This window comes from Puma concolor, chromosome C1, assembly GCF_028749965.1.
Source record: "Puma concolor isolate L17-30 chromosome C1, mPumCon1.1.hap2, whole genome shotgun sequence".
NCBI lineage: Eukaryota > Metazoa > Chordata > Mammalia > Carnivora > Felidae > Puma > Puma concolor.
The window spans coordinates 190822090-190844276 of NC_141674.1; positions in this window are offsets into that span (position 1 = coordinate 190822090).

A 22187-nucleotide genomic window follows, 5' to 3' on the forward strand; every position below is an offset into this window, starting at 1 on the left:
AGCAGGCTCTCACTGTCAGTGCAGAGCTCACTGTGGGGCTGGAACTCACAAACCATGAGATCATGATCTGAGCTGAAGTCAGATGCTTAGCCGACTGAGCACCCAAGCACCCCAAATTAGTTTTTTTAAAGATTTTATTTTTAAGTAATCTCTACACACAACGTGGGGCTTGAACTCACAACCCTAAGATCAAGAGTCACGCGATCCACCAACTGAGCCAGCCAAGTGCCCCTACACTGTATTGTAAAACTTGAACAAATAATGAGGATAGCAGTCCTCTAGAAAGAATGGTTCCTTTCAAAACCCTTGCCCTTATGGACTTTACAGATCAGTGCAGAATCTGGACACTATTATTAAAGGCAAGTAAAAGGGTCCTACGGGAACACATCATGGGGCATATGCTTAGGGAATGAGTGGTATCTGTGAGCCCAGGGAATGAAGGGCAGAGAGGAATTAACTGATTGAATGAAGGAATGGGGAGGTTTGAGCAATGAAATAGGACCATATATCCAAATGCACACTGGTCCACTAAATGCTTCTCGAAGATCACATTCTCAAATGAACACATCTAGTTCTTACCTGTGGTTCACCACTGTTTCTAAAGAATATCAGTTGTCAGTAAAAGGGACTACTACCCTTTTTCAATAAGGAAAAGAGTTATGTTTTCCGTTTTATGCTTTTTTTAAGCATTTGTATTCAGTTGTTCTGGCTATGAATCTTAATCCTCAACTGCTAATTTGCAAAAAACACCACATTTCTTTGTTTTCTTGAATTAATTTTGACCCGCAATCTCCCCTCCCACAATGTAGGCAAGAAATTCAAGCTCAGTTGTTCCTGGCACTCCCCTGCCCTGTTGCTCCCCATCCTTTGCCAAGCAAGTACGAGGCTTCACATAGCCTCAAAGCACTGGGGAGGTCCCTTCTGTCATCCACCTGCGTTCCGTGGAGGTGCCCACTGACATAGTTCTCAGAGTCTCTCAGATCCATGACTCTTGTGGCTTTCATTCAACCATCGGGTACAGGCATCTTTGATGAGCTAGAAATATTTGGCCCCTTCTTCAGGCTACTACCAGGGAAGAGACGGCAGGAAAGGAAGGGTGCACAGAAACGTCTAATTTTCCTCAAGCACAACCTTTTTTCCCTTACATGCATACTCAGTTCTCTTTTCCCTCCAGGGAATCTAGCATAGATTTCTGAAGGGGGAAGAGGTGGGCAGTTTTGGCATTTGGAAATAAAACCAAGTAGGGAAGTATCTTGTAGGCAACTTCTGCTTTCTTCCCTGTGACATATTTAATACTCCCTCGAGGCAAAGAAGCATGTGGCCTACTACCTTCCTGAATTTAGGATGAGAAAGAGAAAAATATACAAGGAAGCCATAAATAGATGTCTCAAAATCCTCATCCTCCCACACTGTCAGATTGTCCAAGCTTGCTTCGCTGAATGAGAATCTTCTGCCTGAAGTCTTAATGCAAAAGGGTCAACTACTAATAAGCTACATGGTATCTGCCCTCTTCTACAAATTCAGTTGAAGTTCTGATGAGAAAGAAAAGTCTAAGATCAGAGATATGAGGAAAACGGGTGTATGGAATTCTTTCCTTGGTTGCTATTTATTAATACAAGATTAATTCCAGTATGTAAAATGTTCAAAGCATGAGCACCTATAATATGGATCAATTGATAAAGTTGAAAAATTTCAGTAGTGACTTTGTCCTTTGAAAGCCTGATTCTCGCATAAAAAATATCAATGAGAGGGGTGCCTGGCTGGTTCAGTTTGTGGAGTATGTGACTCTTAATCTTAGGATTTTGAGTTTGAGCCCCACATTTGGTGTAGAGATTACTTAAAAATAAAATTAAAAAAAAATATTGATGAGAATGTAATTTAGATAGTTAACAATTTATACTGTAAGAAGAATCCCCAGGTGATTTTTGGCAAATCCTCTCACGTGTATTTATGTTTAACTCATTCATTGATTTTTTTTTCCTCCTAAAATAATTTGGTAAAGAGTGAGGCAAGTCACTACCAGTAGTTTCTTCTATGATATATATTGGCAAGGTCTGTAATAACTTTTGCTGTGTAATTACTATTTTTCTTTTTTAGAAATGTAGAAATTAACAGAGGGAAACATAGGAGTTTCCATTTTGTCTGGAGATTTCCTATGCTCTGCTCCTCTGCTCCAGTTTTGGAGACACTTATGCACGTGATAGCAATGCTAAGTAAAAGTTATAATTAGAATATCATGGTAACGTAGGATGAGATACATCTTTGCAGTGCTTTGCTGTTACCACAACAAATAATGGGAAACCACAAGGGCCTTTTATGCATTTTTCTATTGAGGGAATGTCCGTGTAGAATATTTGTCAAAACTGTGAAAGATTTTTTTCCTAAATGTTTTTACTATATTTCCTATTTACATTTTAAGCTTCTATTTGTATGACAAAAACTTTCTTTCTCTTAATTATTATCCAAAGGGAACATGACCTTTAATTAAATATCAGTGTTTGTTTGAACTGTTCCTCAATTAGATCATATTTCCTTAAACTTATTCTAGAGGAGAAGATATGTACATCTGCCACTGATTATCCATGTCTATATATCATGGTTCACAGAATCAGGGACATTAAAACTGCACGCATGGAAGGCCAACAAAAAAAGTTACTAGCTCTCAGTGTAATATGAGGATGTGTGTCTGATTCTTTCCTTAAGGCTCCAGAAAGGGAGAAAAATCTTTCTCCTCCAGCATTCTCTAAGCAGCATAGCGATTGAAAAACAAATCATCTACATGTAAATTTTTTATCACATAGAAATGTGTACTCCTACAGTTTCATATAGAACAAAGAATTATCACAGAGCATTCCTTCCGGATGTTTGGCTTGTCTAAACTTCCATTCGAATCTGTGTTTATCGGGTAGACCTGGACATTCATTCCTTTAGAAAAACTTTTGTTAGGGCTTGCCATGTGTCAGGTACATTCCTAGAAACATAAGATCAAAGGCAATCTAGGACTGAAAAGCTGAATTGTCTCCAAGGATCAGTATTGGAGCTCAGCCCTCCTGAATAGCTTGACTTGAGGGGTGGAGATGGGGGGCTCACAGTACCTGACCAAGCTCTGGACATAGAGTGGGTGCTTTGAGGTCAACCAAGGCGATGGGAAGCTCTCCAGTCAATCTCCTGAAAGTAATAGCCACGAATCATGTCAGAGCAATGAGTAGAACCCCAGGCAGGGGTTAGCAGTAGGGAGGCCTGGAAGCTGGTAGCACTACCCTTATTATAGATCTGGGATTTGCAGGTTCTGGTTCCCAGGAGGACAAGAACAAGGTGGATCCTAAGGCTAGAATAACTGGAGTGGCAACATACTCTTGCTTGTTCCCCAAAAGCCTCTCCACTTCCCTCCCTGGCAGTTGGGGGTAGCCATTCACTTGCATTCAATTGCATCCAATTCTAATGCAAGACATATTAAAGGATGTCTGTTGGGAGTAAGGGGAAAGTTTTGGGGAAATATTTTGCTTTCCTGAGAAATAGGAATAAGCATTATTAGCAAGAACCTTTTCTTTTTGTTTTCCAGCCTTGAATGTAAGCATGCTGCATGCTGCATCAGTACAGAGTGATCAAAGACAATGCTAAGGGTGGTGGAGAAAAGAGAATAAGGTTAGCTAGCTCTTTGACACTGTGCAGCCACAATCCTAGCTCTGGATGCCACACCTCCAGGCTTCTTGTAATTAAAAAAAACAAAACAAAACAAAACAAACCGCACCTGTTTGGTTAAGCTACCTTTGGGAATTCTGTTGCCTACAGTCAAATACATTCTTAATTGAAATAGAAACCAAGATAGAGACTCCATGGAAAATAAGGGATAGAGGTGAGGATTTAGCTATTGAGATAGGAGTAAGAGATGGGAGATAGGTTATAGGGAACTAGGTCAAAACTCAGTGATTTACAACAAGAGAATGTATTCAGACAGAGCATAACTGGCAGAAAGCTAGTTTTCAGGCTTCTTATCCTCTGTGCGCAGAAACAGGATTGGACTCAGAAACTATGAGAGGACAATGGGTGTAGTTTAGGGCATGGAGAATTTGGGGGGCAGAGAAGACAGAGAAGTATCAAAGTCTTGTCTTTCATCATCAAATTCTTCTTAAAATTTCATCCTATTGTTTAAAAGCATCAAAATAATGTCCCTCATCATATAAACCAAAGAAGCAAACACAATTTTTCTGGAGTTCTTGGAAAGTCACGTGTTCCCCCCCACCATTAATAAGTTGGTTACAGTGTCTATTAAAGACAAATTGATCTAAATTACAAAAACGAGAGTCAAGAGATCTTATAGTACTAACACCTATGAAGACTTTTCTCAGTCTGAAAAAGTATAACAATAATATAAATGTAGTGTTTTATTAGCAAATAAAGCATCACATTTAAAGATGGCTAAAACCTTTATTAATCAAAGGTAGAGGAGCACCTGGGTGGCACAGCCGGTTAAGCATCTAACTCCTGATTTTGGCTCAGATCATCATCTCACAGTATATGAGTTCGAGCCCCGTGTGGGGATCAGCGCTGCCGGCATGGAGCCTGCTTGGGATTCTCTCTCTTATCTCTGCCCTTCTCCCCCTCTCTCTCTCCCCACACTCTCAAAAATAAATAAATAAGAACTTCTTTAAAAAGTAGGAGCAATATAGAAGGTGTAAGATGTAGGAAAATAAGTTTTGTCATCTGAATGTATAATTAAATTCTATCTCTAATTAAAGAAAACATTCTGGGAATCCATGATGGAGTCTTGGGAAAAGAAGGGAAGAAGTTTAAGGTTAAGAGGTGAGGACATAGCTGTGCTGGAGAGAGTAGGAAGTTCTAGGAGACAGAAGGGCCTTGAAGACAGACTGGGCTCCACCCAGGACATTAGTGGTGAAAAGGAGATTCTTGCTCTTCTGATCCTATTATCCTCTGGGAATAGAATTCTGGGAGCCAGAGTCTAACATCCTTTCCCAGGAGAGGAGAAAGCCATTTATTTAAGTGGGAAGAAAGTAGTCATTGCTGACATTTTCCTATCCTTTTATTGGTGGGCAAGAAAGTGGCTAGGAAATTGTACCAGACACAGTTTTGCAGGTGGGAACAGAGCGGTAGCATCTAAGGTAAGGCCAGGCATGGGGTGAGGTAGCAGGAAGTGGGTTACCTAAGGTCAGGCCAGATGTGGGTTACCCGAGGTCAGGCTAGTGATAGTTTTAGAATTTAACTGTGGGTTGGGGCAGATGTCTTTTCCCTAGACTTTCAATATTCCAAGTATCAAAATTTCAGGCCTACTGAAATAAAGCTCTGGTCTGCTGGGTTACACAGCACTTCATCCAGAAAGAGTTTGATCCACTGAATATGTCGTAGGGTCTGAATTGTCTCTAACAAAGTATAAGGTTCTACTGAGGTCTCAATTCTAGAAAGCCTGACCTCATTATTGACTTTGCACCCATGCAGGGCCCTTTTCCCTTTCAAAAGCTCTTACTCTTCAATTTCGGACTTGATTCCTCCAACCGTGTCTCCAATAGCCCACTGACCAAATGGTTGACCTTTCTGAGAAATGTGATCATGAACTTGAATAAACAGGGAGGTCCCAGCTTCTGACCTGATTTGAAGCTGCATAGATGTGAACCCCTTTCTCAGGGAGATTGAGTAAGTTGGTTTAGGAACCTTGTCCCCCACCTATCAAGGGAATTCTTCTCAGTTGAAAACTGCTGTTTCTTCAAGGCCAGGGAGAAGGATTCAGCCCAATGGGGACTCTGACACACTTAAAATATGGGGAAAAAGTGAATTCTTCATTCAGAGGGGGCATAGGTGATTCCAGGGTCTCCCTGACCCAACAAAGACCTCTTTACCCACTTGATTATGCTTGACATTCCTTTCCTTGACAAATCCTTTTATGGACAATTAGAATATAAGACAAGTGCCTAGTTGAAGAGATACATTGACTGAAACTCATTCATACCAAGGTAATAAACCAGTTAATCAGTAAGCTTAAGTGACTGATTTGGGGGAAGCTACTGGGTCCTTGAAGTGGGTGATGAGGTGGAGAGAAGCCTCCATTGAGCAGCAAGACTCAAATGAGTCTTTTCTAAGAAGAGGGAGACGAGGACTCTAAAGGAAAATGTCATTTATTCCACTCAAGAATATTGCTTTTGAATTACACAATGCACACTTCTCATTTTATAGAAGGATTTGCATGTGGGGAGGAGGATTTAAAATGTCCAACTTCACTACAAAGCAGTCTAATTCTAGACAAGGTAGTATCAGGTTTCCATAGTAAGCTACTATTTATTATTAGTTACCATTTATATTAGAATAATAATGATAATACAAATGTACATACGACCACAGGTTACTTATACAGAAATACTGAGAATGTGCGAATTCACATGATTCACCCAAATTGTTGGTTCAATCCATTTTTCAAATAGGAAGAAGTTGAAATCCTATTATCCCTCCTCATATTTGTGATATCCTGTCTCCATTTACTTATATTTCTTTTTTTTAATGTTTATTTATTTTTGAGAGAGAGAGAGAGAGAGACAGAGAGAGAGAAACAGAGTGTGAGCTGGGAAGAGGCAGAGAGAGAGAGGGAGACACAGAATCCGAAGCAGGCTCCAGGCTCTGAGCTGTCAGCACTGAGCCCAATGTGGGGCTCAAACTCATGAACTGTGAGATCATGACATGAGCCGAAGTTGGATGCTTAACCAACTGAGTCACCCAGGCGCCCCTTTTTACTTTTACTTCTTAGGAACTCACCTCTAATGTCAACTCAGGGCTTTTACTTTCCATTTCAATCCCTGAATAAATGATTTTCTAAATATTGCTTACAGTATTTATTTTATCAGGAAATTATTGCATTATGAATCTGCATTGTGAATTTGATGTGCAAGCCAAAGCAGAAGTTTGAATAAGTGAGTGTTCCATATGAATTAAGTTGGAATTTGGCTGACATTATTTTTCTTACTGTACATTCAATATATGCTGTAGGCATCGTATAAAATAATAAGTTTTTATAGCCAGGAGGAAGTGTTGGAGGCCATTTTTGTCAGTGTTGAATATTTTATTTTATTTTAATTAAGGTTTTAAATTCAATTCCAGTATAGTAACATGCAGTGTTATATTAGTTGCAGGTGTACAATATAGTGATTCAGCAATTCTATACATTACTAGGTGCTTGTTATGATAAGTGTACTCTAATCCCCTTCACCTATTTCACCCATCCTTCCACCCACCTCTCCTCTGGTAAACACCAGTTTTCTCTCTGTAGTTAAGAGTCTGTTTCTTGCTTTTCTCTCTCCGTTTTGTTTCCTTTGCTCATTTGTTTTGTTTCTTAAATTCCACACGAGTGAAATCGTATGGTATTTATCGTTCTCTGACTGACTTATTTCACTTAACATTATACGCTCCAGTTCCATCCATGTTGTTGTCAACGTTGAATATTTCTTTAAAGTCTCAATAAGAATTCTGTGGTTCTTGGATCATTTTAAGTCAGATATATGGAAATTAAGGACGTGACAAAGTAAAAAGGAAAAATTATGAGAAAAGAGAATCCTAAAATAATTGTATAGTATTTTTGCAATTAAAGTACTTTCAGAGTACTGAAGAGAATAACAATTTGATTTTGTGAGAGGTCTGAAATTAAGATTAAACATGTTTCAAAAACTCTTTTCAAGTGCTGTAGCAGAGATGTCCAGTTGTACTGACAAAATCTGTTCCAGAGCTGTTGTTGGACATAGCCACTGAGCCAGGCTCTGGATTTCCCGGTCTCCCTTGCACCTAAGTGTGGCCATGTGATAGTTTTGGCCAATGGAATGCAAGCAGGAATGACTTTTGTCACTTCTAGGCCAAGGCTTAAGAAGCAGGCATAACTTTCTACTGCAATCTCCTCTTCTGTTTCCTCTTTATCCTCCTCCATCCAGCTGGAGGCACATGACGGTGGGGGCCTGACGGAGGTGGGGCCACAAATAAATTGAACCTTGATTCCCAAGTCACCATCTGGAAGAAAGCTGCCTGCCAACCAGAAGTACTACACGAGCAAGAAGTAGGCTTCAAAGTGTGTAACAGCTATAAGGCAACAGAAATTTATTTGTACAGCAACTAGTGTTTCTCCAGCAATGTAAATACCCTTATTACTGTCATTTACTGGAAATTTCCAATAAGAGATTCTGCTGGGCTTACTTTAATGAATAGATGAGATTCACTTGCAATTAACAGACCATTTGGACATAGATTTTTTTTAACTGTGGTAAAAAAGCACATAACATGAATTTAACCACTGAGAAAAATTTAAGTGTACCTTGTAGTATTGTTAACTATATATACACATCATTGTACATCAAATCTCTAGAACTTTTTCGCTTTGTATGACTGAAACTTTATACCCATTGTACAACATCTGGACACATTTTTAAAGTCTTTAATAACTGCTTATGTTCTTCAGGAGGTAAACTGTTTTCTTGAAGTCTTAATTTCAGTACAAGCTACACATAACATTTAACATTGCATAGCTCTTGCTATGTGCCAGGCAATGGTTTGTTTTTTAATTTTTTAAAAATGTTTATTTCTGAGACAGAGAGAGACAGAGCATGAGTGGGGGAGGGGCAGCGAGAGAGGGAGGCACAGAATCTGAAACAGGCTCCAGGCTCTGAGCTGTCAGCACAGACCCCAACGCCGGGCTCGAACTCACAAACCATGAGATCATGACCTGAGCCGAAGTCGGTCGCTCAACCGACTGAGCCACCCAGGCACCCCTGCCAGGCACTGTTTTAAGTGCCTTTTATATATTATCTCAATCTGACCCCCCAAAATATACCAGACCTCTATTGCTGGAAAAATAAAACTGTTTTGAGGGGCAAAACTCCCCCCCTTTTAAAAAGTTTATTTGTTTGTTTAAATAAATAAACTTAAAATGAGAGAGAGAGAAACAGAGAGAGAGTGCACACTGGTGTTAGCAGGAAGGGGCAGAGAGAGAGAGAGGGAGAGAAAGAATCCCAAGCGGGCTTCATGCTGTGCTGCTCCATTCCATGAACCTGTGAGATCATGACCGGAGGTGAAATCAAGAGTCAGACACTTGGCGACTGAACCACCTAGGTGCCCCAAAATACTCCACCCCTTTTTTAAAAACTTAAACAAAAATGTTTATTTTTGAGAGAGAGACAGAGTGCAAGTAGGGGAGGGGCAGAGAGAGAAGGAGACACAGAATCTGAAGCAGGTTCCAGGCTCTGAGGTGTCAGCACAGAGCCTGACACGGATCTCAAACCTATGAACCATGAGATCATGACTTGAAATGAAGTTGGACGCCTAACCGACTGAGCCACCCAGGTGCCCCCAAAAACTTCCTTTTAATATCGAACCTAGGACTGATTATTACATATTTTAAATTAATGAATCTGAAATAATGAAATTTAGTATAAAGGAGGATATTTAAAATATTTACAAGATTATTTATTATAAATATAACGTTCATTAAAATAGATGCACAAAAAAGACATGTTTCTGATATTTCTAGTTATTTTGCTGTTTGTGGTGGTAACTGCATTGGTTTTTCTTGCTGAGTTGCTTTTCTTAGCCTGGGCTGCCACAGTAGATTAATGTTTTTGCCCTAGACTTAGGCATCTATTAAAAGAGTTGGTGAATGAAGCGATTATAACCCAGGATCAATTTTCATCCAGAAAGCAAACCAACCCTTTGGACCTTGGACCTGATGGAACTTCAGCTAGAATAGGAGTTCTATCCTCTGCCATGTTGACTCCAGCACTACTTTCTAGAGTGGTAAATAAACACAGAAAAATGCCAGGCTTGCCCTTACCTACAAGAAATAAATCATTACAGACATTCAGAGCACACTCCAAATCATACAGAAATGCTTACTCTAAATGCACCATCACTGCTGTTCAACTTGGTCACATTTTCTAAACCAATAGTGTGGGGTGGGGAACCTTAAACTCCCTAGTTTAAATTTAGATCAAGCTCCCATATAAAATTCCCATACTCACTCTTTATTTTAACCTCCCAGAGTAATACTCTTTTTAATCCTTTGCTGTCTTTCCTGCTTATCTGCTTTCATTTTTTTTTTCTTATATCCTAATCCACTTTATAAAACCTGTTCAGGCTCTATCAAGGCTAATTCTTTAGTCTCTTCTTGGTGTTCAGCAATCACCTTTCTTTTGGTCCCAACAGCTGAGATCCCAAAGCCCTCACTCACACATTCTTTCCTACACTTATATTTGGGAACAACTCTTGATCAGGTCTGAGGCAATTTAAAGAGCCCCAGGCCAGTATCCAGAAAACTCAGCCTCAAGCCAGCCTTTCTGCTGGTGCCATTTGAACATTCTCCCTGTATTTATTCATCATCTATCCCCCTGCGATTCATTCCCTTCCATGTGTCCGGCACAGCGTAAAACAACGAAGATCCAACAAATACTGAGACACAGTCTTTATCTTGAGAGTCTTTCAGTCTGGAAGTAGACAGACAAGTTAACCAGCAATTGCTGTAGTGTTAAGTGCTGTGACATGGCCGTGTACAGGACACTGTGGGAACCTCTGGGAGAGGCATCAACCTCTAGAAGAGAGCATAGGGTGGGTACAGAAGAGGGTTTCAGAAAAGCTTCCCAAAAGAGTTGATTTCTTTTTTTTTAATTTTTTTAACGTTTATTTATTTTTGAGACAGAGAGAGACAGAGCATGAACAGGGGAGGGGCAGAGAGAGAGGGAGACACAGAATCTGAAACAGGCTCCAGGCTCCGAGCTGTCAGCACAGAGCCTGATGCGGGGCTCGAACTCACGGACCGTGAGATCATGACCTGAGCCAAAGTCGGAGGCTTAACCGACCAAGTCACCCAGGCGCCCCTAGAGTTGATTTCTGTACAAAGATCTGAAGGATGAGTAGGAGTTACTCAAGTACATAGGGAAAAATGTGTGTGTGTGTGTGTGTGTGTGTGTGTGTGAGAGAGAGAGAGAGAGAGAGAGGGAGGCTGGAGGATAACCAGAGCACAGCATGTTTCAGGAATGCTAAGTAGCCCTGTTTGGCACTATAACATAGGAGTTAAGATCATGATCTCAAAGCCAGACCACATGGGTTTGAATTCTGACTGCTGCTATGTAACCTTGGGCAAGATACTTAATCTTTTTTGCCCCAGTTTCCTCATTTATAAGATAGGAATAACAATAGAAACTCTTATAGGATTGCGATGAAAAACAATAAACAATATGTACAATTACTTACAATGGTGCCTAATAATAGCATATTACATATATGCATATGTATATATGTATGCATATATATATACATATATATAGCATATATACAATGGTGCCTATTAATAGCATAATAATAAGGGTTTGTTATTATTTAGCTATAGTATCCAATAAAAAATAGGGAGTGACCAAAGAAAACTCCTGTGTGCCAAGAATTAGGACTTTAAAACCATTCACTGAATCCCTATTGCCTTCAGGATAAACAGGGAAATTATGCATCATATTGCTGCTTTAAATATGTCACTTTGCTGCAGTGTAGACATCTGCCTGAAGTCGTTGAGCCTGGAGGAAGTTCTGCTCTACCTAGCTCCCTTGCAGGGAAGATGGTGAGCTTCTTGTTCCATCCCCTGTTCCACTGAGCAGCTGCTGGGAAAGGTGATGCCTGGGGAGCAGGATGGACTAGGAAAACAATGAGTTCATATGTGGTCTTTGAAGTGCTTGTGGATGCAAGTGTAAACATCTCTTAAGTAGCTGGATATTTAGGTCGAAAGACAAGATTTGGAAGTAGTCAGCATGAAGAGGCTACTTGAAAGCCTAGAAGTAGAGTTAAGATTATCCAGGGAGGCTGAGTAGATGGATAAAAAGAGAGGTTCCAAGAATCCTGAGAATGAAAGATAGGAAGAAAAGAACACTTGAAGGATATCGAGAAGGAGTAACTGGAGAGGCAGGAGAAAATCCAGCAGCATGCAGTGTCATACAAGCCTAAAGGGAAAATCACTTCAGGAGGCAGGAGTGATCACCAGTGTCAAAAGCTGCTAAGAAGTGCATAAGATAAGAAGGCAAAACAGTCCATTTGTGATAGGGTGAACTTTGGCAAGAGGAGTTTTAGTGGAATGTTTGGCAGAAGCCAGCTAGCAATGGGCTCAGGGTAAATGGGAGGTGAGGGAGAAAGGAGAGGAATAGAATTCAGGATGGAAGATACAAGAGGACAGTGAGTTTGGGAAGCTAGTGAATTCAAGAAATTTAGAGGTGAAAAGGAAGGCCTGGAGCATGATAAGCACAGGTACCTGTGGAGGTGAAGGGTGAAGTGTTTAAATGCTGGTGGTAAAGAACCAGCTGAGAAAGAAGAGGAAAAAGGGTGAAAACTGGAGACAGGTGAGTTGGGAGCAGGTGGGGGGGATAAGTGCCCTTCTTGCACTGGGCAGGAGAAGAAGAACAGGGATGAGTATGAAGGCAGAAAGTCAGGGAACTGAAGCTGAGGGATTTTTTAATTATCTCCACTGTCTTGGGAAGCAGGAGGCTAAGTCTCTGGTTCAGAGGGAGTGATTCAGGGATAGAGTAGAAGGTTTGAGGAGAGCGAGAAAAATGGGAAACAGTGAGAGGATACCCTGGAAGAATATGTAGGCATACTGATATCCTAGTTTGTTTTTTTTTTCTGGAGACCTTGTTTTTTCCCCAGTGGTCTAACACAGTAGAGAAAAGAGGACTGACATTGTATTAGATAAATAGATTTGAAATGAAAGGCATCTGAGCAAAAGAATTCTTAGGATTGGCTGAAGTGATGAACTGTGGATGGAAATATAGAAGGCAGAGTGTAGGAGGGATTTACATGGGGCACGGAGGGGAACATGTAATCAAATAACAAGGATGTTAGTGCCTTGTAATGGTGTCCCCTTGAGTAGTGCACAGCCTACACAGCCTTTTGTGGCAGCCCTCCATGATAGGCATGATGAGATTAACATTCACAAGATCTCCAAAATAAAGGAAAGAGGCAAGAGGGGAAAGAGGGACTTTGATTTTTAAGAAGGTGCTAATCATGACCTAAACTGACTATCCACTAAAGAGACCCAAGCCCAAACAATATAGATTAGTTTGTTCCCAAGACCCTTTTTGTGCATTGGATACAGCAATGGTTCTGGATGCCCTAAGCCCTAAGGTGGAGTAGAGTGAATGGAGGAATTCTAAATTTTGGTCCTAGTAGCAGGGATGTCCCCTTGTTAATTGCATTATATTTATAGCATAATATGATATACATTAATATAATATGAGAAGTATAATATATAATACATATAATATAATACAACATATAATGCTACATAAGTACATAACACTTATAGTTATTAGGCCCTAACTAGTTCCCTTTTGTCAACATTCTTGACTTGTTACTTGAACCTCTCTGGGGTTGGAATCTACCTTTTTCACTACGGCTCTTAGGCTTAAACTTCTGGTCCTTGGCCCTAGTCCCTATAGAAATTTGTGCTTGCTAAGACCTCTCTGTTTCTGATGGCCATCAACCTCCATCTCTGCTTCTGCCTGTTCCTGGATGTCTTGGATGCTTGGGTTCTTCTTTCTTTTTCTTTTATTTAATTTTTTATGTTTATTTATTTTTGAGAGTGGGGGGAGGGGCAGGGAGAGAATCCCAAGCAGGCTCTACACTGCCAGCACAGAGCCCAACTTGGGGCCCAAACTCATGAACTGTGAGACCATGACCTGAGCTGAAGTCAGACGCCCAACTGACTAAGCTATCCAGGTACCGGGGTTCTTATTTTCTGGCCCTCACCTGCACCTACATGGAATCTTCCTGACACTAATCTAGTCCTTGTTAGTCCAATGCCTAACCTAGAACAGTCCCAGAGCTCCTGGTCCACAAGAGTGTGTCCGATGGGACATTGCATCCTAGATTTTCTGGTGCTTTTTGATCTGGTCCATCTCACACCAACTGACCTTCAGTTACATTGTTCTATTCCTGTCTCTGAACTTTTTCAAAATATCACTCCTATACCTAGAATACTTTTATCCTCTTTTGTGGTATCTTTCTGCCACTATTAGGTTTGGGGATTTTATTTTAAACGTTTCTTTTTGAAACCATATTCCATAGAACACTGGTGTGTGAAGGGAAGTTAAAAGAATTCTGTAAAAAGAAATGAGTGATTTCTGTGGGCAAATGTTTAAGAAGTACTTGGATAAATAAAATTAGATTCTTTACTTCTCAGGTACCTCTCAGAACACTTATTAAGCTAATATGCATTGAAAATTCTCTATAGGAATCTATCTGTAGAACATTCCAGTAGAGCCCACTTTTATGGTATACTTCTTAACATCTTTTGGGACTTTTGAGTAGCACAGCTTGGAACTGTTTTAGAGGTTAAAAAGGACACTATTTAATTATAAATCATGTATTCATTTAATTATTTTTCGTTCATCCAGTCAAGCCTTATAGAAAGCCTACGATCTCAGGCATGATGTTATTATACTACAGACAGTAGGGTGATTATATATTAGAGACATTATGATAATTAACCTCTGAGGAACTCACCAACAGATGTAAGCTTGGTCATGTTCTCTGAAACTCACACTCACTAATCCCCTTAGTGATAACTGATCTGAAATATGTTTTACTGCTGACTGACCTCATGCAAAATTTGTTATTTCTAATATTTTTTAACATTTTGAAGCAGTTGGTATAGAGAACTTAGAGTCAGAAGGTCTGCTTTAAGTAGCCCTTACCTTCTTGGGCTTAATTTTATCTGTTAAATGGGAATGATAATTGCCTATTTGGTAAGGTTGTAGTTAAGGTTAAGTCAGCTCATATATATGGAAGTTATTATTTTTTTTTTAATTTTTTTTAACATTTATTTATTTTTGAGACAGAGAGAGACAGAGCATGAACGGGGGGAGGGCCAGAGAGAGAGGGAGACAGAATCTGAAGCAGGCTCCAGGCTCTGAGCTGTCAGCACAGAGCCTGATGCAGGGCTCGAACTCACAGACCGTGAGATCGTGACCTGAGCGAAGTCAGACGCTCAAACGACTGAGCCACCCAGGTGTATGGAAGTTATTTTTAAAGGGGCATAAAAATATTAAATTTTTTTTTTCAACGTTTATTTATTTTTGGGACAGAGAGAGACAGAGCATGAACGGGGGAGGGGCAGAGAGAGAGGGAGACACAGAATCGGAAACAGGCTCCAGGTTCTGAGCCATCAGCCCAGAGCCCGACGCGGGGCTCGAACTCACGGACCGCGAGATCGTGACCTGGCTGAAGTCGGACGCTTAACCGACTGCGCCACCCAGGCGCCCCATCATTTTTTAGAAAATACTTCTTAGGCAGAGAACGCAATGTTGGTCTAAATCTAAATAACAAAACAATTTTACATTTTTCAAATTTAACTTTTTAAGAAGCTATAGAGTAGGGGCGATGGTGTGGCTCAGTTGATTGAACATCTGACTCTTGATTTTGGCTCAGGTCATGATCTTGCAGTTCATGAGATCAAGCCCGCATCGGACTCCGACCTGACAGCACAAAGCCTGCTTGGGATTCTGTCTCTGTCCCTCCCCTGCTTGTGCATGCATGTGCATGCTCTCTCTAAATCAATCAATCAACTAATCAATCAACCTTAAAAAAAAGAAGAAGAAGGAGATATAGGGCACTATTGAGTTTCTGCTTTCTCTCCCAAATTAGCATTACAATTTTATTTGCAATCCAAACTTTGTTTGGGGGGAGTGGTAAATTTTTCTCCAACTAAGATATGCATTTAGTTGGGCAGGAGGTATATTAAACAAACAAAAACTTTTCAGTGTTTATTTCAAGAAAAGGCTATTTGTAAGAATCAGATCATTTTTATGTGTATTGGGCACTAAACTGTTTACTGGAATCAATTTAATTGCCCTATGTGAATCCTAATTTGAAAGTCAAGTGTGAAAGAAAAAGAGGAAAATGGTGAGAAGAATGTAACCATCTGAGTTAATGAATCTGTTTTTTCATGGAAAGGGAACTCATGCATTGTTTTAGAAAGACAGTGTTCTCAGGACACCTGGGTGGCTCAGTTGGTTAAGCGTCAGACTCAGCTCAAGTCATGATCGCGCAGGTTCATGAGTTCAAGCCTTGTGTCGGGCTCTGTGCTGACAGCTCAAAGCCTGGAGCCGGCTTCCGATTCTGCGTCTCCCTCTCTCTCTGTCCCTCTCCTGCTCACACTCTGTCTCCGTCTCTCGCTTTCAAAACTAAACATTAAAAAAAAAAAAAAAAAAAAAAAAAAAAAAAAAAGAAGAAGAAGGAAAGGCAGTGTTCTCACCAAACACACTGTTCTGTGTTCCTTAAACCCAGAGAAACCACTAGGGGATCTACCCTATGGCAGCGCTCTATTTGAATTATTAGTCAACAAATTTCAGCACAATGGAAACTGTAAAGAATATAAAAAGACCTAGAAAGTTTCTTAGCTATTCCACCTCTGAGATAAATGGCTCCTTTTAAGGCAAGTATCTTGTTCCTATTTCTTACGTGACAAATTAAACCATGTGTGTTTTTAAGTCCAGGGACTTTATTAACGTGGAAAGACATGAAAGAATTGCCTAAGGTAAAAGTCATAATGCTACTGATTTATTGCAATTAGCTAATTTGACTAACTCTTTTACCGTGAAAGGAAGAGAAACTCCCTGTGAGCTGGAGAGGACCTGAGAGATCATCTTTTTACTGGTGAAGAATCTTGGGTAATTTTTGCTAAATCAGAATGATGGTGATTGTATAACACCTTACTTGGAGGCATCATTTCTTATTGTAAACATGGAAAAATAATTGCTTTAGACACGCTTTGTTTGATGTATGGAGAGCCAACCATTTTTTTGTGTATATAATTCTAACTACAATAAAGAGCACTGTCAATATGTAGTCATCTTTTTTGCAAGTAAAAGAATTCTTTATCCTTCATTGGAAAAAATACCTTTCCCCTGCTCTGTTTGTTTCTTTTCTTTTTTTTAAATGTTTATTTATTTATTTATTTTTTATTTTTGAGACAGAGAGAGACAGAGCATGAACTGGGGAGGGTCAAAGAGAGGGAGACACAGAATCTGAAGCAGGCTCCAGGCTCTGAGCTGTCAGCACAGAGCCCGATGTGGAGATTGAACTCACTGACTGTGAGATCATGACTTGAGCCGAAGTCGGATGCTTAACCGACTGAGCCACCCAGGCGCCCCATCTTTTTTTCTTTTCTTTTTTCTTTTCTTTTCTTTTCTTCCTTTTCTTCTTTTCTTTTCTTTTCTTTTCTTTTCTTTTCTTTTCTTTCTTTCTTTCTCAGTTGTTTCTTGTGACATTTTTCTAAACATCTGAATTTAAAATTATATCTTAGGGAATGAAAATACTTCTTCTACTTATTTTCCAAATAATGAAATTGACTCAGAAAAATAGCACTGGCACTAGTTGGAAATGTAACTAGTTACAAAATCATACATAATTTGTACAACCTTGAGGTTTGGAGCTGCTTATGGAAACTCATGCCATCAAACCCTCCAACTCAGTCAAATTCAGCTTTGTTAACATCGGCGCTGGCTGTGTAGCCTCTGTGTACACAGGCAAGAAATAAAAGGAAGCACTACTACTAGACAGCAGTGCTACCTGTAATTCCCATCATTGGAGATTTACTCCTTTGAAATAAAATATTCTAGGAGCAGTGGATAAAAATCCAGAAGCCTCTGGAAGAAGTGCAACACTGGACCATCGTCTGCTATTAGCACCTTGGGGATAAGCAATTCATTCATTTTTGGGAAACATTAGGAGAGCTAAGAAACAGAGGTCACTGATGTAGTAGAACACTGGCCGGGGACGAAGAGCGTCAAAACTCTGATTACTGCTCTGCTGGTAACTAGCTGCATGACTTTGAGCACATCACTACCCCCTCTCCTGGCCTCTAGCCTCTCTTTCCATAGTGGTAGAGTTAAGGTATTGTTCAGCACCAAATTCTACAACTGTACTAAGGAAAGGAAGGCGGGGTGAAGTGGAACCAGGCTAGTGAAACAATGAGTCTTGTCCCATCCTGATATTTCTGTCTCCGCAAAGTGAGAGAACTGGAAGGCCAGGTCCGAAGCAGCTTTCCAATACTTTCTCAACTCTGCACGCCTATCTTGAGTTGTCTCAGGTGAACAGTGGTTTCTAATCAGGGAGCGAGGGCCCAGTGGTCAGATTTGCCTCACTTTGAGTCCTACCCAGACTGGCTCGCACTCAGCTTTTAAATTCTTTTTTTTTTTTTTTAGCATGGTTGTGAACCCATCCTTAACGACTCCTCACTTTGAGTGCACAATAACCCAAAACGACTCCAGTTTTTTCTGCCCTATTGAACTCTAAGTCCCTGAGTGGTTTCTATTCAGAGTGGTTCAAAATTGCTCTTTATTATTTTCTTAAATGTTTATTCATGTTTGAGAGGGAGAGAGACAGAGTGAGAGTGGGGGAAGGGCAGAGAGCGAGGGAGACACAGGATCCAAATCGGGCTCCAGGCTCGGAGCTGTCAGCACGCACAGAGCCCGACGTGGGGCTCAAAGTCACACAACGGGAGATCAGGACCAGAGCGGAGCCCAAGTCGGACGCTTAACCGACTGAGTCACCCAGGAGCCCCCATAATTTACATTTGAAAACAAAGTTGGTTTTGGTAAACTCTTTCCAGGGTAGCTGAAAAGAATTGACAATTTTTATCCTCTTTTTTGTGTTTGTGTGATTTTTTTTTTATTTTTATTATGCCTTGTCAAGTGGCCTGCCTGGATATGAGCAAACCCAGATGGGCATGAATGAATCCAGGGCAGTGAGTATGTGAGTGTGGAGTGTGTCCAGGCCTGGGTGCCTATAAATTGAAACAAGCCTGGACTTATGTATAGGCTAAGTTTGGGGAACCCCTTGTAAGAATGTGAGTGTAGACATTCAGGGCCATGGTTATGGCCTGTGACATGCAAATGTCTTGTTCAGCCAAGTCTAGATGTGAGATTAGACATGTCAGAGCCTCCTTTGTCTTTAACAATGCTTTTTTCCTGTATTATATCTTGTATACTGTATCACTATAAAAGAATAAAACCTATTCCCCTAATCCAGTCAAGAATTCAGATATATTAGGGCGCCTGGGTGGCTCAGTTGGTTAAGCGTCCGACTTCGGCTCAGGTCATGATCTCGCGTTGCGTGAGTTCGAGCCCCCCGTCGGTCTCTGTGCTGACAGCTCTGAGCCTGGAGCCTGCTTCGGATCCTGTGTCTCCCTCGCTCTCTGCCCTTCCACTGCTTGCACTCTCTCTCTCTCTCTCAAAAATATAAATAAATAAATAAATAAATAAATAAATACATAATACATACATACATACATACATAGAATGCACCATCGGGTGCCTGGGTGGCTCGGTCAGTTGAGTGTGTGACTTTGGCTCAGGTCATGATCTCATGGTTCGTGAGTTTGAGCCCCTGGTTGGGCTCTGTGCTAACAGCTCAGATCCTGGAGCCTGCTTCAGGTTCTGTGTCTCCCTCTCTCTCTCTCTGTCCCCCCCCCCCTCACCTCACTCACACTCTCTCTTTCTCTCTCTCTCCCTCAAAAATAAACATTAAAGAGAGTGTGATGAGTTTACCAAGTCAAGGCTGATTCTGATTCACTCAGGATTCCTTTCAATGGTAGAGCCAGTTTATCTGACAACTCCCCTTTAAAAAAAAAAAAAAAAGCTATGCAACCTCTTACAAAATCCAGATTCTGTGTTCTTTCTGATTTTTGAAAAACATCAGGTAAATGTGAGTTAAATGTCTTTTCTCACACATCATCTCGTGGTTAGAGAGAGGTCAACTCTGTCATTCTTCTCTTCCTTCTTGTCCGTTCTCTGATGTGCTCTATGGGAGAAAAAAACCCATATCCAGAACCTGTATTGGAATGGAGTTGTTGCTTCTAATCAAGGCAGCAATAGGATAAAACAGATTTGCAGGGCTTGAAGATCTTTACACCCAAGATACTCCCATTCTTTTTAGATTTAAAAAGTAATAAGTGAATAAGGTAAATAATACAAATAGGTGAAGAAGATCTACAAGGACCCTTCCAGAAGTCTTCAATGCATATAGACATACATACATGTATTTTCTCTCTCTCTCCATCTTTCTTCCTTTCCTTCCTTTTCTTTTCTTTCCTTTTCTTTTCTTTTCTTTGCTTTCTTTTCTTTTCCTTCCTTCCTTCCTTCCTTCCTCCCTCTGTTCCTCCCTCCCTGTCCCTCTCTTCCTTTTCCCTTCCTCCCCTCCTACCCATCCTCCTTCTCTTTCTCTCTTTCTTTTTTGGTGGAAACCAAGAGAGAAACACTGGGTATCTCAGTGTCTCCCACCAGAACTTGTATGTATGTATGTATTTATTTATTTCTTCTTCTCCCCCAGCTTTATTGAGATATAATTGCCATGCAACATTGTGTAAGTTTAAGGTGTACAACATAATTGATATATGTACATATTGTGAAATGATTACCATAATAAGTTTAAATAATACATCCATTACTTCCCATAGTTATAACTTTTGTGTGTTTGGTGATAAAATCTACCCTTCCATTCTTTCTTTCTCTTTCTTTCTTTCTTTCTTTCTTTCTTTCTTTCTTTCTTCATTCCTTCTTTCATCTTCTCCTTCTTTTTACATAAATGAACTCATACTATTCATCCACTTCTGTTTTTTTTCTTTTTCTCCCTACAGTCATATAATATTTCATTGGCTGGGCTGTAACTTACTGAACCAGTCCCCAACTGATAAACATTTTAACTCTACATTTTTACTTGTTAGTTGGATGAGTCAACATAGATAAAGAACTCTCACTTTTTAGAAAATCTGTTTCATAAGATTAACCCTGGGTGAAACACACATCTTCAGAGCAGAGATTTCTTTTTGTGTTTCTTGACAAGTAGTAGGCACAATCCCTGCAGGCAAAGCTTTTTTATGTTGTGAAATCAGCATGATACCTGGTATAGTCGCTTGTATTACATATGCTTGGTATTTGTTAATTGGTGATAATGACAGTGTTTCATTTTAGAGGAAAGAAGTAAGTTACTGAGAGATCAAGCTGCAGGACGGTGAGGATGGTGAGAGTAGGCCAAAAGCCAACCCTTGACTGTTGAACTTGGTCTTTATTCATTAACTGTTTCTCATTATTGCAAGGACAGTTATTACCATTACAATAAAATAGCTTGTTTTGAGCTAGGAGGTATAAATAAAGACTGGGAGATTGATAAATCTCAAGACACAAAAAAATCTAAAACACAAGAGATGAAAAGAGGTCCCTGTTAGAGTGTAAAAAATAAATTATTATTTTTAGTAGTAGTATTGTGATGCCCCAAATGAAATAAAATGATAAAAATTACAGTGTATTAATTTATATACTGAAAACAATTAAACAGTGCCTCACAGTATTATTCCCCAGGATGAGCAAAAACTACAATTTTATGCAAGATAATTCTGTATTCTTAAGCACCTCTTCTATAATTCCAGGAAGATGTGATTTATGGTATAGTGAGCAATACCGATGACCACATTTCTCTTGTGGGCTGCAGCCAATGCCCAGCCTCACCTTCCTCTTCACTAAGACATGCAGCAGACATCAATCATCATTACCGCACAGCCTGTCTGCATCCCTAATTAGGAAATAACACACAGTAGATCTTAGCAGCAGAGTATGCAGTATGATGCATTTAAAAAAAATTGTCTGTGGCAAAAAGCAATCCCAAATAAATTGCTTGTGTACTGTGAGCCCAGGACACCACAAGGTCTTAGGAAGCCAAAAGCCAGTTGTCTGGTAAAATTTCAAGAATCTAATTGAACATATTCTGCTTGCCAAGGCAATTTGTAATTGTGTTTTTGAGTACAAATAAGGATATTTTCAGGATTATTTCTCATATTTTTATGGTAGCTTTCCAGGTTAATTTACCTTGCCATGGTTGCCTCATGCTGTTTCCTTGGCTGTTTATTTGGCATTTGATGAAATTTGCTGTTGCTGACTCTAGCTCAATGAGAAATTATTACTGGATGGGAAAATTGCATGATTTGTGTCTTGTCATTGATTTGCTGCTTTGTTGTTTCATCCTATTGTTGTGGTTCATCTTGGCTATTTCTGGGCAAGAGAATGGTGGAAATTATTCTGACTTAAGGAAGATAAAGGCATTTGAAACTGTATCATGGAAGGGAAAGGGAACTAATATTTACTGAGGACCTACTGGGTTCTAAGCAGTACTCCAGGAACATT